At 41.4% G+C, this 17,831-nt stretch overlaps 1 pseudogene; it reads right to left on the reverse strand.

The window, feature by feature from the left end:
- Positions 1-375: 375 nt before the first annotated feature.
- Positions 376-11,914, reverse strand: LOC148202309 (uncharacterized; annotated as a pseudogene).
- Between the last annotated feature and the right edge of the window lie 5,917 nt (positions 11,915-17,831).

Below are 17,831 nucleotides of genomic sequence, written 5' to 3' on the forward strand. Positions count from 1 at the left end.
TTCGGATAAAACTTCTCCAAATTAAGTTACTGCCACATCACCCCCAGGGAATCTCCTCCGTGAGTCATTAACACCACCGTAAGCACCTCCGCGAAAGCGCACTAGTGGGAACCTCAGCAAAGTCACACCCCTCTGCGGGTCAGATCCAGCACAAAAATATATCTGTTCTATAGGTTTGTATCAGCAAGCCACTGTCATTGCCAGATCGAGTGACACCTCCAGCGAATTTCTCTCCTTCCTCCGCCACCACTGATGTCGTCTTTATCAGGATACAATTCCCATGCCAGCACCAATTACTGTGACAATTGGTTCGGCGTTCTCTACGACCATGACTCTCGCTACCACGGCGAAATCATCCTCCATCGCCGCCTCGACTCAGACAAACGCCGCCTTCACCAGCGGCAACACCAGCAGCCTCTCTGCACTCCCACACGCTAGATCAAAACCACAATTCCTAATTCCCCAAATTCCCAATTACACCAGAAATCGCAGAACAAGGGAAAACCCTAAATCCCCAAATTGAGCTCAGGTTCTCACTCTTCGTCTTCAATGGCAACCACTTTTCTGAAAATTACACCCAACGTGTTCTCACTCTTCGTCTTCAATGGCAACCACTTTTCTGAAAATTACACCCAACGTGTTCCAAAGACAGCCCCAAATCGGGTCCGCCCATCAGCCTCCGTCGCACCATCAAGTATTGCTAAGTCATCTCCAGCTTCTCCATGATTGCACAATCCGCAAATCAAAAAACCCTAAATTCCTAAATCACCTCCCAAACACCATCCCGCTAATCCCACGACGACGGTGGAGACCACGGAACTCCTATCCACGGAGTATCTCAACAAGAACAGCCCACACCAGCACTTTCAACGCCTGTTTCTTCGCTCTCTTTCTCTCCACGCCTTTTCGATGGTGCTGTCGAGGTTTGCCATATTCGAGTACTGAATCTCACTTATCTTGGGGGGCATCCGCCACCACGCCAGTGCGGTCACACAGTCACAACCGAGTCTGCGATTCTGTCAGGAGCTCAGTTCCAGTCACATGAGCAGACTCGCCGTTTGCGCGGAAGATTCCCACACGAAAGATCCCCAAATAAATCGCGGACCCATTCTCCACGTCTTCCGCAACACTCGCGCCATCCACGCGTTGTCCGGCTCTGCCTCCACGTCATCCAACCCCGTTTCTATTTCCCAAACTTCAAACGCCAGACGAGCGTTCAACATCTGTACGAGCGTTCAACAAAATATGCGTCGAACGTTCAAACGGCTCAGCCTCGCGTTCGTATAGGACGTTCGTCCGGAATCTTCCCAAGCTCAGGCTCGCGTACGTCAAGGACGTTCGTTTTGGAATGTCTCAAGCCCGCCTCGCGTACGTCAAGGACGTTCGTCCTGAGACGTCCCGCAATCAGAGATCTCTACCGCTCGATCAAACTTCAACACGAGCGTTAACAAGCCATATGACGAGCGTTCAAACCGTCCTCACCCCCAGCCGCTCGACACTCCACTTAGTTTAGGCCGCTCTACAAACCATGGGACGAACAATCAAATCACCCCCGACGTTCGTCCACGTAGTCCAAAACGTTCGCCCGCTCGGTCACCAGCGACGTTCATCCACTCTGCTCTCAATGATCAGCCACACGGAGTCAATGACGTTCGTCCTCGCCTTCAGAGACGAACGCCCGACAATCAATCACTGGACGAACGTTCGTCAATCGATTTCAACCACTCGGTCATCAACGTTCGTCCCCAACCATTCGGCCATTTGTTTCAATAGCGTTCGGCCGACAATGCTCGCCACATTGACGTTCGGCCTATAGCGTTCGTTCCAACTCGACTTTCGAAACCGAACGCTCGACAATCAATGCGGACGAGCGTTCGTTCCAACTCGACTTTCGAAACCGTTTCTATTTCCCAAAATTCAACCATTCGGCAATTCGACGCCACAGCGTTCGGCTATCCGACCAAACTCACGCTCAGTTACGGAACCACCATAACGTTCGGCCACTATTCTCTCTGGTGGCCGTTCGGCCTAGAGCGTTCGGTTCACGGACATTCGACCCTATTGATGGTCCGCCATTCGGTGCAATTAACGTTTGACCCTAGTGACGATCGGCCATTCCACTTAACTTGCTCGACCATTGAACCTGACGTTCGCCCTTTGGTTTCGAACGTTCCACTCGGTCCCCAACGACGTTCGTCCACTCCGCTCTCAGTGATCAGCAACGTTCGCCCTCGACGTTCAGAATCGAACGCTCGACAATCAGTGTGTACGAGCGTCAAAACAATTAGCCATTCGTCCTCGGACCGTTCGTCCTCGCCTCCTGGTCACGACCGCTACACGCCATCAATATTAGCCACCACCTAGGTCGTCCACCTTGGTCGACAGCAAGACAGAACGTCGACCGTGACCGGTCAACAAAACCTTCCTCATCACCGTTCGACAATATCGGGATCGACCATCAAGAACGAGCCGCACTCCACGGTCGTTCGTCTAGGTCGATCGACAAGGGCGAGTATATCTCACGACCATTTCGTGGCCGCAATCGTTCGTCCAGTCGGCATCTTGGCCAACCGTTCGGCCATGTGGTCTCACTGCCGTTCGGCAATTTTCAACCTCGAGTGTTCCTGCTTTTGGCTACTCAGCCTCATTGACTCTCGGCCTTTAGGAATATGTCGTTCGGCCACCAGTTGTCCCAAGCTTCCCAATGTTCAGCAATTCGGCCCCCTTGACGTTCGGTCACTCGACCTCTACCGTTCGGCCATCCGTATCTCGAGCGTTCCAGAATTCGGTCACAAGGACGTTCGTCCTTACTAATGACCGCCCATAGGTCCTGGCATTCGCCATCTTGGCATTGGGCCATCCTCGATCGCTGACCCTTCTGAACAGACCTCACGTTCATTCAGTAGCCATGAGCGTTCCACCACTCGTTCATCCAGCCTCACATATTGTCAGGTCGTCGTCCTCAAATACTCCAACGTTCGGCCATCCGTGGTTCGACCATCCGTCTCATCGACGTTCGACAAGTCGGTCTCTGGCGCACGGCCATGCACCGAAGCGAGCGCTCCAGAATTCGAGCGCCACGGCCGTTCGACCCAATTGATGATAAGCCATCCGGCCTCAATGTCATTCGTTTTCTTGGCTTCAGTAGTCGTTCGACCAGTGTCTCCCGTGTTTAAACAATAAACCGTTCGGTCATGCGGTCAGCCACTCGACCTCAACCGCTCGGCCATTCGGTCTGATTGCCGTTCGGCAATTTTCGACCTCAAGCGTTTCTGCTTTCGGCCACAGCCTCATGTACGTTCGGCGATTCGGCATATTTCGTTCGGCCACCCGTGACATCAAACTTTCCAACGATCCGCCATTCAGCGCCCTGACGCTCGACAGCTTTTCCTTGACCGCTCGGCCTTTCTTATAGACGTTCGGCCTAAAGCGTTCGGCAGCTAGGTCTCAACCCTTCAGCCTCAATCGCTCGACCATTCGGCCATACTCTTGTTCTAGGCGTTCGGCATTTCGCTTTTCATGGACGTTCGGTCTTTATCGCTCAACCATACTTCAACACGAGCGCTCCAGCATTCGGCCATACTCTCATTCGGACTCACTGTCGCTCAGCCATCCAATCTATTTGACGCTCGGCCTCAAGCGTCCAACATTCGGCCTAACTAACGTTCGACTGCCAGGTTTCAATCGCAACCGAACGGACTTATCTGTATTTTATATATTATATTTCTCATGCAGGTCACAGTAGACGGTCAACCAAAAACCGAGCGTTCTACGGGATACACTCCCATGGGTCACTGTTCGCCCAAGAACACCCAGTACATTCGGGATACACTCCCATGGGTCACTGTTCGCCCGAGAACACCCAGTACATTCGGGATACACTCCCACTGGTAGATGTTCGCCCTAGAACACCTAGGAGCATCAAACAAAGGGACACACTCCCGCTGGTAGATGTTCGCCCTAGAACACCCAGGAGCATCGAACAAAGGGACACACTCCCACTGGTATATGTTCGCCCTAGATCACCCAGACCATCAAACCTAGGGGACCATCCCCATAGCCTAGCTTATGTTCACCCAAGAACATCAACTTTTCAAAGATTCTGTCGTTCAACATCGAAAGCGTTCGTCATTTGGTCTCATAGCTCGACATTCAATTGTTCACGAGCGTCCACTCAATCAGCGTTCGGCCTCAACGCTCGACATTCAATTGTTCACGAGCGTCCACTCAGTCAGCGTTCGGCCTCAACGCTCGACATTCAATTGTTCACGAGCGTCCACTCAGTCAGCGTTCGGCCTCAACGCTCGACAAACAAATGTCAACGAGCGTCCACTCAGTCCGTCGTTCGGCCTCAACGCTCGACATTCAATTGTTAACGAGCGTCCACTCAATCAGCGTCGGCCTCATTTGCTCCAGCTTTTTGCCGTTCATCTTCGCCTCCTTTTGGTCCATCAAATTCCTCACTTGCACACGCTCTCTAATTACAGCGAAGACAGCCTCCCTCAAACTCATAAGTCCTATAGTTACCACGTTCATAAAACGGAACGGCTAACTCGGACTTGGGGGGCATGTTATGTAATAAGGATATTTATGTAATAACATAAATATCTTAGATATTTTAGACAGTTAAAATATTGGTCAAAGCCACTAACCACATTTTTAGGTAAGGTGGTTATTCTTAGTTTACTTATAAATACAGTGACAGGACCAAAGTCCAGGGACGTTCTTTTTATGCTCTAGAGATCCTGAATAATATTTCAGAGCAATATCCAATTATTCTCTTGAGAGCTTCAGCTCCATAACTCATATCTGACTTGAGCGTCGGAGTATCTTTGCAGGTACCTCCCCCTCCTTTGGTGAATACGAAGGACAACAGTTGAAGAAATGCAAGCATCCCAAACATCCAGGAGCAACAGAGACACACAGGAAAATGTATACCGAAACACCAAAAAAACTACAGCAAATGGTAGGTGGCAATGTTGTGTGAAGGCGAGATAAAACTTTTACAGAAGCTTAAGATAAGGAGCAAAAACCGGTCTTGTAAATTCTGTGTCTGTTGGCTGCTGAAGAGATCTAGTTCTTGGACGTGGAGATACGAAAAGTAAATGTACACATGTACAAACCGTTAAAAAATTTAAACATTTTTTAATGACAATTAAACTACATTAATTTTGTGTACAAGATTTAAAACCAGAATAAAATATACACCATTCCAGTACAGGGTTGAAAGCTACTTTTTCTTTGGACTGTGGTGGACAGAATCAAGAGTCACATACACAACACACATGTCAGGCCTCGGAAATGACGTAGCTTGGTGGAGTCCAGGTGGCAGCTGCAGAACGAGCCACCTCGGCACGCACATGGGCAGCAGCATATTCTGGCACCCACTAACGCACATGGAGGTGAGACGCAGTGGAGAACGTGCGTGCAGAGGTAGTGGGATACACGTGTCCGTGTGGGAGTGGACGTCCGTCCAGCGTGGATCAAGAAATCGGTGGTGGAAAACACGTGGCGACCGCTGAGTGGACGACCGTTCAGCATGGGTAGTCAGAAACCAGAGGTGCAGAACGTGCGCCTGCCAGCATGTAACGTGCGTCTGTCATGGGCTGTAAGTGGAATGCGTTGGCAGAGTGGAAAAGTGCGCTGGCGGAGTGGAAAGCAAATCTGAGATTTTTGAATTTATTCTCCACTTCCCCTTCACGCATCCCTTTCCTTCATTTCCGAAAACTCTTTCTCTCCTCCTTCTCTCTGCATTCTCTGTACCTTCTCTCTCTAAGAAGAAACCACCCAGTTCATCTACTCCAACCAGTATTCCAGCACCAGTGAAGGACGCTCGGCGTCAAGGATTTCCAGAGAGAACGTTCGGCTAGTGAAGCTGGTAAGTCTTTCCATTCGTCTTTGACGTTCGTTTCAATGCATGCGAACTCAATTCTGAGTTGTGCGTTCGTCTTTTCTTAAGAGCAGCGTAATTCTGAGTCTGGTGTTGGGGTTCGCTAGTATAGTGGATTAACGAGCGTTGGCTAGTGGAATTTGAGTGGAGAAGCGTCTGTGTGCGTTTGTGAACGTTCGTTCATTTCCAGGTAAGGGAAGCTTATTTGATTTAATTCATGTTGTGTGCTTCGTTTGAACGTTCGTTAATTACTGTATGAATATATTGCATGATGTGCTGTGATTTGAGTTGCATGAACGTTCGTTGTTTACTGAGTGAAAATGAATATGACTAAGTTTACGTATGTTGTATGTGTTGGAACAATCGGTACCGTTATAGAGTTGCGCAGCGGAATAAAATATTCGGAAAGCGTGTTACGGTCACAAATCAAGTTTTGATGGTTCGTTTTAGAAAAACAATTTTCTTAGAGAAAATTAATCAAACAGTTAACATGCGTAAAAGGTAAAGAGTATAGAGAGTAGAAAAATTGATACACTGGATTTTTATCCTAGTTCGAATCAAAAGATTCTACGTCCAGTCGTTAATCACTATAAATAGTGATTAACCTTTTTCACTAAAAATGGTTTCACAGATTACAACAAATAGTGAATAAAGCAGATAAATAAACCTTCCTTCGACGAACGAACAGGAAGAAGAACACTCTGCCAACTCGAAGAGAAACGCTCCGAATATCGACAAACGAAACGCGAGCTTCTCCTATTCACGAGACCAGGCAGAGCACCTTGCTAACTCGAAGAGAGCTTGCTCCGACTATCGACACACGACACACGAGCCTCTCCTGTTCACGAGACCAAGCAAGGGAACTTGAACTATAGCTTCTGAGAACTTCCTCTGACAAACAGTATTCTACAAGAGCTTCTGTTCAACAACGTTACCTTCTGATTTCTCCAAATCAAAATATATAGCCAAGTACACTGAATGCCAAAGGACAGCTCCCAACTGCCATGAATAATCGATTATTGTAAGTGATAATCGATTATTCAAGTCCGTTACAGGTTTTCAAAGATGTGATAATCGATTATATGAAGTGATAATCGATTATTCAAGTATGACTTGTGATAATCGATTATTGCTTAATGATAATCGATTATTGCAGGTTAAAAATACAAGTTTTACAAGGTTTACAAGAATTTCCTACTACATTTAATTTCTACAACTTGCTTTTAACTAATTCTAATATCTTCTTCAACTAAAACTTCTTGTAGCATCATCAAAACAAATTTCTTCAAGATTTACTAATACTCCTTATTGGTAACAATCTCCCCCTTTTTGATGATGATCAAAAATTCAATTTTAAAAGCAAGTTTGGCTTACCTGCAAAACATACAAGCTAACAAACAACAACAAGGTTAGCAATACCTGTAATAATTTATACTTCTCCCCTTGTATTATTCTTCTCCCCCTTTTTGATCAGAAGCAAAAAGATCAAATGTTAAAGGCTCCCCCTAAATATGATCTCCCCTTGTATTATTCTTCTCCACCTTTTTGATCAGAAGCAAAAAGATCAAATGTTAAAGGCTCCCCCTAAATATGATCTCCCCCTCAATTAATCAAAGGATGCATATAATCAAGAGATCATTTTATTTATGAAAATAAAGATTGCATTGGAAGAAGACACATAACAGACTGAATTATAACATAGATGAAATGGCAAGAAAACAACAAAACAGTCTAACAGAGAACCTATATCTAAAACTCAGGACTAGGAGATCTCTCGGGAGGTTGAATGTTGAGATGATGCTCGATGTTAGATAGGCGAACATCAAGATCAAGAAATTGATCAACCATGTACTCATCAACAGATCGTTGCCAATCATAAATCTCCTCAAAGTGAGTCTTTTGTGCAAGACTCATATCCTCCAATTGTTTAGATAACCTTGCAAAATGTTCTTCCATAGAAGTTGAGGAAGAAGAGGGTATGTTTGATGGTCCAGCATCAGATGGAGCAGCAGCACTTACTGGGTCAGCCATATGAGTGTCAATGTCATCATCTTCATCTACATCAGGATGATCATCATCTTTGTGAATGAGGACTCTTCCTCTAGTAATGAATCCCATTTGACGAAAGGTTGTATCTCCAATTTCTGATCCCACAGCTTCAATATTTTGAACTAGTTCTCCTTCAACAGGTACACCTTTGAATTCTAAAATCCTAGAGATAAGAAGAGCATAGGGAAGTTGATATGAATGGGATTTCTTGGCTTTTACCATTGTGTCAGTAATGAGAGCAGGCCAGTCGATGTGTATGTGATTTAGAATCCCATACAATAGAAGTAAATCCTGCTCAGAGCATTGAGCATGGTTGGTTGCTCTAGGACATAAAATCCAGACAATCAAGTAGTGGATCATCCTTTCTTCAACTTTAAAACCTCCAACCAGTAATTGCCTTCTATTTGTTTGTCGTTCAGGATGACGTAGGAAGGATTGAAAAGTCATCATCCTGTTGAAATCTTCAAGTCCTAAGTGGACTTTGACAGCATCATCCCAGATGGGAAGTTGAGCAACATTGGTCCATATGTCATCATCTAAAATGATGCGTACTCCCTTGACCTTAGTAGATATTATCCCATCTCGACAGCGCAAGTTGAAGTAGAAGACTCTTATCAGATCAGGATAAATGCAGCCTTTTTGTTCTAACAGATGCGTTAACCCCTGCTCAGCAAAAGTGTTTGGAAATTGAAAGCCGTAGAAGCGGAAAAAGTCAAGACGAATAAACTTTACCGCCATGATCTTCCTTTCTTGCCAAGAATTAACAAAGTCTGCGTGTTTCCCTTGATCTGAAATCCATCCATCTATGTTTGCAAGACGTGGTTGAGAAGAAGAGGAGGCTCCAGCTGTTCTGCGACGATGCCTTCTTGAGTCAGCCATGGAGGAAGAATGGGAAAATGAGATTTTGAGAAGGTGAAGGGAAATGAAGAAGATGTGAGCTCTAGATTTGATTTCAGCAGTAATTGGGTGCAAAGGAGTGTCTAATAATCGATTATGGGGGGCTTTTTATAAGAAAAATGGACAAACTAGCCGTTTATGGTCGTTTATGGCCGTTATGGGATGCTCCAACGGCTCTATTTTTGAAACTGTCAGCGTGATAATCGATTATGGCTCGAGATAATCGATTATCAGTTCAATAATTACTGCCCAGAATTGCATGATAATCGATTATGCATAATGATAATCGATTATCTGCTCAAGATTTTCCAGAATTGAATTTGATGCATGAATAATCGATTATAACTTAGTGATAATCGATTATGAAGCGTTAAGTTTACGAAAAATACAAAAATTTGCATAGATTTTGATTCTAAGATATGTCTGACACTCCTAACTCTCTTCTAAGCTCAAAAAATCTATCTCCAGGTTTAACAAGAAAGCATTTCAGCTAGCACAATCAGTTCAAAAACTAATTTTGACAACACAAATTTCAACTTATCAAACACCAACTATGTTTCATGCACTCTCATATCCCAATTTGTTCAACTTCATATATTCAACTATGCATATCAAAACAACATATGCAAAAATTCAATCACAAGAGCTGATTTAGGTGCTATTTTTCAACATTTTTTAAACAAAATAATTTACATCAAAATTATGCAAATTTGATAAGTTCATTTTCTGCATCCAGGCTCTCAATGTATATTATCATAGCTCATTCGTTATGCATTTGAACTTAAAAACAAATCTCCACAGAACCAACTTTGAAATAGAAATGACAATTTAATTTTCACATATCTTAATCATCAAGAATTGCTAATGAAAATCTGTCAGTCAACTCATTTAAATGACTTTTTCATAGTTTTTGATGCTTGACAGAGATTACACCAAAGTAACTTCAAAGTACTCATGAAATTGAATACTAAGCCAGTTAAACACAAATTCAATAGATAAATATCAACAAAGCACTGAAATAACAATGCACATGGCTTTACATGACATGAATGAAATTCAACACATGAATATTTTAAATAAATGAATTCACTTGATCAAAATGTGTAACCAGACATGAACATACCACAGGATGAATGAAACAGCGATCAACATATCATTTTCTCAACCAGGCATGAATATAACAGTAACTAAATAATGGAAGATCAAGTAAATACAGGATGCAACATCACAGTTTAAACAACACTTAGCTCAATTACTTGGTGCTTGAATGAAGGCTTTTGGATACCACTTGATGGAGTTACATCCTGGTTTGTAGCATCACTTCAAAGAGCATAATACCATAGAGCTCTCTTATCCTTTTGAAAACTTAACCTGCAAAGTAAAAACAATAGATTTTTGGTCCCCATAATCTCATTTGGGTCCTTTGAGGTTAGAGACAATTTACTTTATAACAGGAATCCAAGCATATTTTCCATTTGGAACATCAAAATGTTTAATTTTACATTTGTTAGAAGTATGTCCCTTTTTCATACAATAAAAACAACAAACATCATGCACCTTGTTTTTCACAAAAGTCCCTTTCTCAACCCAAACTCTACGAGTTCTCTTAACTTTAGACTTTTTATGAAGATGCATGTTTCCACTTCTAGCATTGCTTCTCTCAAAGTTTGTTTTGGCATGTGACTTAGACTTAGTTGCCTTTGCAAGTAAATTCTCAAGAATGTCAATATCAAACATATGACTTTTACACGATAAACATTCAACAGGTTGTACAACAACATCAGATTCAAATAACTTAGTTTCTAGATTACTAACTTTGTTTCTCAAAACAACTTCGTCATCTAGTACTTTTTCATACTTCAATTTCAATTCATTATGCTCTTTCTTTAACTTTTTATGAGCAACATCAAGTTTTTCAGATTCATTTAACAAATCAAGAAATGCCTTTTGTAAATCAAATTCATCACTTGACTCTAAGCTAGAATCACTTACTTGGCTTCCTGCATCTTCTGAGTCTGCCATTAAGCACAAATTAGCTTCTTCATCTGAATTGCTTGAACTTGAAGAACTAGAAGCATTGTCTTCCCAAGCTATGTAAGCTTTCTTCTTCTTTGAAAATTTTCTCTCCTTCTTTTCTTCACTTTTCCTATTATTAGGACAATCAATCTTCATATGTCCTCTTTCTCCACATCCATAACATTTAACGCTTGATGGAGATCCTTGATTTTCTTTCCTTTCTCCACGGTATTTGTCTTTTCCCTTTGCTTTCATAAATTTAGCAAACTTCTTAATCATAAGACTCATGTTTTCCTCATCGTTATCGGAATCATCATCCTCAATTCTCTTATAACTTTTTCCTTTTGAAATTTCAGATTTGAAGGCAAGTGTCTTTCTTTTGCCTTGATCCTCTTCTGTAGTTAATCTTTTCAGCTCAAGCTCATGCTCACGAAGCTTTCCAAAGAGAATCGCCGTTGACATTTGAGTGAGGTTTTGAGACTCCTAGATGGCAGTCACCTTTGGTTGCCAAGACCTGTCTAATGATTTCAAAATTTTCACATTCAATTCATCAGTGTCAAAAGTCTTACCTAAACCTGTTAGGTGGTTCACAATGTGAGTGAAACGCTTCTGGACATCAGAAATTGGTTCTCCAGGTTGCATTCTGAACATCTCATACTCCTGGATGAGTGTATTCTTCCTTGCATGTTTCACCTCGTCTGTACCCTCATGTGTGACTCTGAGGACCTCCCACATTTCCTGTGCTGTCTTACATACTGAAATTCTATAAAATTCATCAAGTACAACAGCAGATGAAATAATATTACGAGCCTTAATATCAAATTGGGCTCTTCTATTTTCCTCAGGAGTCCAGTTAAAGTATGGTTTTTCTACTTCTACACCATCAACAGTTCTTTTAGGAATATAGGGACCATTTAGTACAGCTTCCCAGATGCCTCTGTCAACAGACCCCATAAAAATTTCCATTCTGACTTTCCAGAATGCATAGTTATCACCAGTAAAGAGTGGTGGTCTGTTGATGGAAGCACCCTCGGCATATACTTGAGTTTGATGACCGGCCATTTTTGAAAAGATTTGAAAAAATATCAAAGCAAGCTCTGATACCAATTGTTGGAACAATCGGTACCGTTATAGAGTTGCGCAGCGGAATAAAATATTCGGAAAGCGTGTTATGGTCACAAATCAAGTTTTGATGGTTCGTTTTAGAAAAACAATTTTCTTAGAGAAAATTAATCAAACAGTTAACATGCATAAAAGGTAAAGAGTATAGAGAGTAGAAAAATTGATACACTGGATTTTTATCCTGGTTCGAATCAAAAGATTCTACGTCCAGTCGTTAATCACTATAAATAGTGATTAACCTTTTTCACTAAAAATGGTTTCACAGATTACAACAAATAGTGAATAAAGCAGATAAATAAACCTTCCTTCGATGAACGAACAGGAAGAAGAACACTCTGCCAACTCGAAGAGAAACGCTCCGAATATCGACAAACGAAACGCGAGCTTCTCCTATTCACGAGACCAGGCAGAGCACCTTGCTAACTCGAAGAGAGCTTGCTCCGACTATCGACACACGACACACGAGCCTCTCCTGTTCACGAGACCAAGCAAGGGAACTTGAACTATAGCTTCTGAGAACTTCCTCTGACAAACAGTATTCTACAAGAGCTTCTGTTCAACAACGTTACCTTCTGATTTCTCCAAATCAAAATATATAGCCAAGTACACTGAATGCCAAAGGACAGCTCCCAACTGCCATGAATAATCGATTATTGTAAGTGATAATCGATTATTCAAGTCCGTTACAGGTTTTCAAAGATGTGATAATCGATTATATGAAGTGATAATCGATTATTCAAGTATGACTTGTGATAATCGATTATTGCTTAATGATAATCGATTATTGCAGGTTAAAAATACAAGTTTTACAAGGTTTACAAGAATTTCCTACTACATTTAATTTCTACAACTTGCTTTTAACTAATTCTAATATCTTCTTCAACTAAAACTTCTTGTAGCATCATCAAAACAAATTTCTTCAAGATTTACCAATACTCCTTATTGGTAACAGTATGAAATACATGAGATTTGGATGATATGAACTATATGAAGATTGTAAATTGTACCATGACATGAACGAATGGAATTTATGAAACTGTATGATGAGAAATGAACTGGAATGTAAATGAATTGAAAAAGAGTTTCCCCTTCATATTGAACGTTCGTATTGAACGGTCTTTGACCGTTCGGTCTCCCTTTTTAATAGTCAAGAATGGGATTCGTTCATTTGGAATGATCCCTGGACGAGGACGAGCGTCCTCATGTTCCACTACCTTGTTGAGCGTTCGGTCAAACACTGTTGAATCTGGTATTTTTGGATAAACTTCTTTCTTTGGTAATTGTATATGTATATGTAACAGTACACTTTCCGTTCGTAAACACTTCTTCAAAAGTTCCTTAGTAAACCCATCAATTCTGTTACTTTAAGTTATTGAACGTTCGGTCTTACACCTCACGTTCGTACTTAGGAGTGTTCGGTCTTAAACCGAACGCTCGTTCTAAAATAGGTTCGGCTCATAACGAGCGCTCGCTCAAAATGGTATTCGCGCTCGCTCAAATTGGTGCTCGGTCTCACACTGAGTGTTCGTCCAAAATGGCGCTCGGTTTTGAATTGAGCGTTCGTCTAATAAGTACTCCGAATACAGCGTTCGTCCAAAATGGTGCTCGGTCTCACACTGAGCGTTCGTCCAAATGGTGCTCGTTTTTGAATTGAGCGTTCGTCCAAATAGTGCTCCGAATTGAGCGTTCGTCCAAAATGGTGCTCGGTCTCACACTGAGCGTTCGTCCAAATGGTGTTCGGTTTTGAATTGAGCGTTCGTCCTAATGTGCTCTGTTTAAGCTGAGCGTTCGTCCTTAATGGTGCTCGGTTTCACACTGAGCGTTCGTCCAAATAGGGTGTTCGGTTTTATACTGAGCGCTCGTCCTAAAATGGGGCTCGGTCTTATGCTGAGCGCTCGCTCTAAATGGTGTTCGGTTTTATTGAAATAGCGTACGTCCAACTTCAGATTTACCACGTTCGGTTATTGATTCACGAGCGTCCGTTCATTCAATTGTTTCTCAAAGTAAATAACGTTCGTCCAATGAACAGTATAATATGTATTCCCGTACGTCATTGAAGTCCTGCCGTTCGTCCTCGGTCTTATTGGGGACGGAACGTTCGTTTTTGATGGTTTCCCTATGAATGATGAAATTGATTATGGAATGATGAATGATGTACAGTATATGAAATGAAATGAAAGTATGAATATTGAACGAGCGTTCCGGGGAGGAATGGCTCTTGGATGATTATGAGAATTTATAAAGTATGACCGTGGCCAGACTTAGCAGCGATTCGATCCTGATATTCCGTGACTACTCGTCCTCACATAGAGGGGGTATGTGATAACAGTTGAAAAACTGTTATTTTCATGCTTAAAATTGATACTAAAAGCAACCTTTAGACTTAAAAACTAGCTTGAAATCATGCCTTTTATCCATATTTTCAGAAATAAGAGAGCTGGACAGGTTTATGCTTGATTTAAGTGTTTTTGTGCAGGTTTTGAGGTGAATTTGGTGAAAGAAGTGAAGAAGGAGAGAGATGACATTAGAAAAGACAAGAAAGAGTGCAAAAGTAGAAGCCGAAGGCACCGCTCAGCGGCAATTTACCGCTGAGCGGCACTCAGGAGGTTGCGGGAGTCACGCTGAGGGGCAAAATGGCCGCTGAGGGGAACAAACGAGTCACGCAACCACCGCTGAGCGGTATTTACCGCTGAGCGGCACTTTTATGGACTTGGGCTTTTGTAATCTTTTGTAATTCTAGAATAGTATATAAGGACTTGCACGTCCTAGAGTTAGTATCTTTGGCAGAAACGAGGCAAACACTCTCTCTTCCACCCCTTTGAAGGAGGATCTTGGATGCTCAGGCTACCTCTTCACCTTTATTGGGTTTATTCTTTCATACTTTCATTGTAATTCATCTAGGTTCACCATGAATATGGTGAACTAAACCTTGTATGTTTGTTGGGGAATCAATGTAATCTCTTGAAGCTCTCATATATGGAATTTATGCTTGCATCTTTGAATTAAGATATATGCTTTCTTTCATCATTAGTTAGGGTTTTTCCTCTTTGCTTAATGCTTGCATTGTTTAACTCATTCTAATGCATGATTATTGGTTTTGTCGATACGGGCACGTACGGGGAAGTCTAGATCCGGGGAATTTCTCCCAATATTATATTGGTTGTCGTTAAGCTCCTGCGCTTATGAACTAATCATTAGGAATGCTAGGAATTGCATGAACTCGTGATTAGGGAGAAGCCATCTAGAATGGTACTTTAGAGAGTGGCATTAACAATGATGATTTGAATGTTGAATTCCTAAAATGTATGAGAGTGGATGAGATGAAATTGACCCCCAACAACATATTCATATATTCCATGGAAAGTGTTTATCTTTTGTCTTTGCCATTGATCAAACTTCATGCATACATGTTTATTTTCCGTCTTGCATATTAAAATCCAATTATTTTGTTTGTAAGTCTTAGCTAATCAACAAATCACATAACTAAACTAGGCCGTGAGTCCTTTGGGAAGAACGATACTTGGTCTTACCAAGTTTATTACTTGAACGATTCGGTCATACTTGCCGATTGTGAAACAAGTTTGTGACATCATATTTTGGTGCTTACAAATTTGTCCATCAAGTTTTTGGCGCCGTTGCCGGGGACTCGTGGTTTAACTGGTTAATTTATGTGATTATTGATTATCTTTGACTTTAATTTTGAATTTCTGTTTTTATTTTTCTGTTTTTATTTTATTCTATCTTTTTATCTTTTTAGATTAGATTAGATTTTATTTTATTAGATTAGATTTGATTTTATTTGATTTTATTTTATCTTTTAGGTTAGGTTAGATTTTATTTTATTTTATTTTTTTTTTAGATTAGATTAGATTTTATTTTATTAGATTAGATTTGATTTTATTTGATTTTATTTTATCTTTTAGGTTAGGTTAGATTTTATTTTATTTTATTTTTTTTAGATTAGATTAGATTTTATTTTATTTTATCTTTTAGATTAGGTAAGATTTTTTTTTTTTTTTTTAGATTAGGTTTTATTTGATTCTATCTTATTTGATTCTATCTTCTAAATCTTTTTATCTTCTGAATATATCTTTTCTTCTATATCTTTTTGTGCTAACAAATCTTTTCTAGGGTTTTGTTTTCTTGTGTATGCAGGAAGCAATTCGAACTAGAAGTAAGAAAACAACAGAACCACTTCTTGAAGGTCTAGACGAGAGTAGAAGAAGGAGAAGAATCAGAACGTCTAGAGAACTTTTCCCTTCTCCAGAAACTCTCCTACAATCATCACCACAAGGTTCTGTTTATAGCACAGGGAGTATGGAGAACAATAATAATGCTAGAAGAACTCTTGCAGATTACACTAATCTTGCTGGACCTCAGCACTTCAACAGCATAGCTAGACCTAGAGTCAATGCAGCCAACATGGAGGTCAAGCCAGCATTAATTCAATTGGTGAAGAGTAATCAATTTAATGGGTTATCTCACGAAAGCCCATATGAGCACCTTACTACCTTTAATGAGATCTGCAACACGGTCAAAATTAATGGGGTGCCAGACGAAGCTATCAAACTTAGCTTGTTTCCTTTCTCATTGGGAGGCAATGCTAAGCTTTGGTTGAACTCTTTTCCAGAAGAAAGTTTCACAGAGTGGGAAGCAGTGGTTACAAAATTTTTAAATAAATACTTCCCACAATCTAAGGTGACTAAGGGCAAGCAAGAGATTTCTTCATTCAAGCAGGGCATGGAAGAATCACTGGGGCATGCATGGGACAGGTATAAAAGCTTGTTACGTAAAACTCCCACGCATGGCTTTGAAGATCAAGAAGTAGTCTTAACTTTCCTTGGAGGGCTTGGTTCACAAACCAAGATGATGCTGGACGCCTCAGCTGGAGGCAATATCAAATGGAAAACTCCAGAGGAAGCAACTGAAATAATTGAAAACATGGCTACAAGTGATAATGAGCTGCACAGTGAAAGAGGAACTCCTATGCAACAAAAAGGGGTTCTTCAATTGCAAACACATGATGCCTTGCTAGCCCAGAATAAGATTCTAACTCAACAGCTGGAAACTCTGACTAAAACTTTGGCTCAATTACCTAAAGAGTTGAAATCTGCTGCACAGATACAAACCCAGTTGTGCGAATTATGTGGAGGTGATCACATCAATGGCCAGTGTGCTTTTCCAGTGGAAGCCGTGGAAGATGTTAATTTCATGGCTAATCAGTTTCCATACTGATAACAGTTGAAAAACTGTTATTTTCATGCTTAAAAGTGATACTAAAAACAACCTTTAGACTTAGAAACTAGCTTGAAATCATGCATTTTGTTTATATTTTCAGAAATAAGAGAGCTGGACAGGTTTATGCTTGATTTGAGTGTTTTTGTGCAGGTTTTGAGGTGAATTTGGTGAAAGAAGTGAAGAATGAGAGAGAGAACATTAGAAAAGACAAGAAAGAGTGCAAAAAGAGAAGTCGAAGGCACCGCTCAGCGGCAAACTACCGCTGAGCGGCACTCAAGAGGTGGCGTTGGAACCGTTGAGGGGCAAATGGCCGCTGAGGGGAAGAAAGAAGACGCGTAACCACCGCTGAGCGGTAAATGGCGCTGAGCGGCACTTTTTGGGCTTGGGCTTTTGTAATCTTTTGTAACTCTAGATTAGTATATAAGGGCTTGCACGTCCTTTAGTTAGGCATCTTTGGCAGAAACGAGGCAAACACTCTCTCTTTCACCCCTTTGAAGGAGGATCTTGGATGCTCAGGCTACCTCTTCACCTTTATTGGGTTTATTCTTTCATACTTTCATTGTAATTCATCTAGGTTCACCATGATTATGGTGAACTAAACCTTGTATGTTTGTTGGGG

This window comes from Vigna umbellata, chromosome 3 (assembly GCF_029865625.1).
Source record: "Vigna umbellata cultivar VRB3 chromosome 3, Vumbellata_1.0, whole genome shotgun sequence".
Classification (NCBI taxonomy): Eukaryota; Viridiplantae; Streptophyta; class Magnoliopsida; order Fabales; family Fabaceae; genus Vigna; species Vigna umbellata.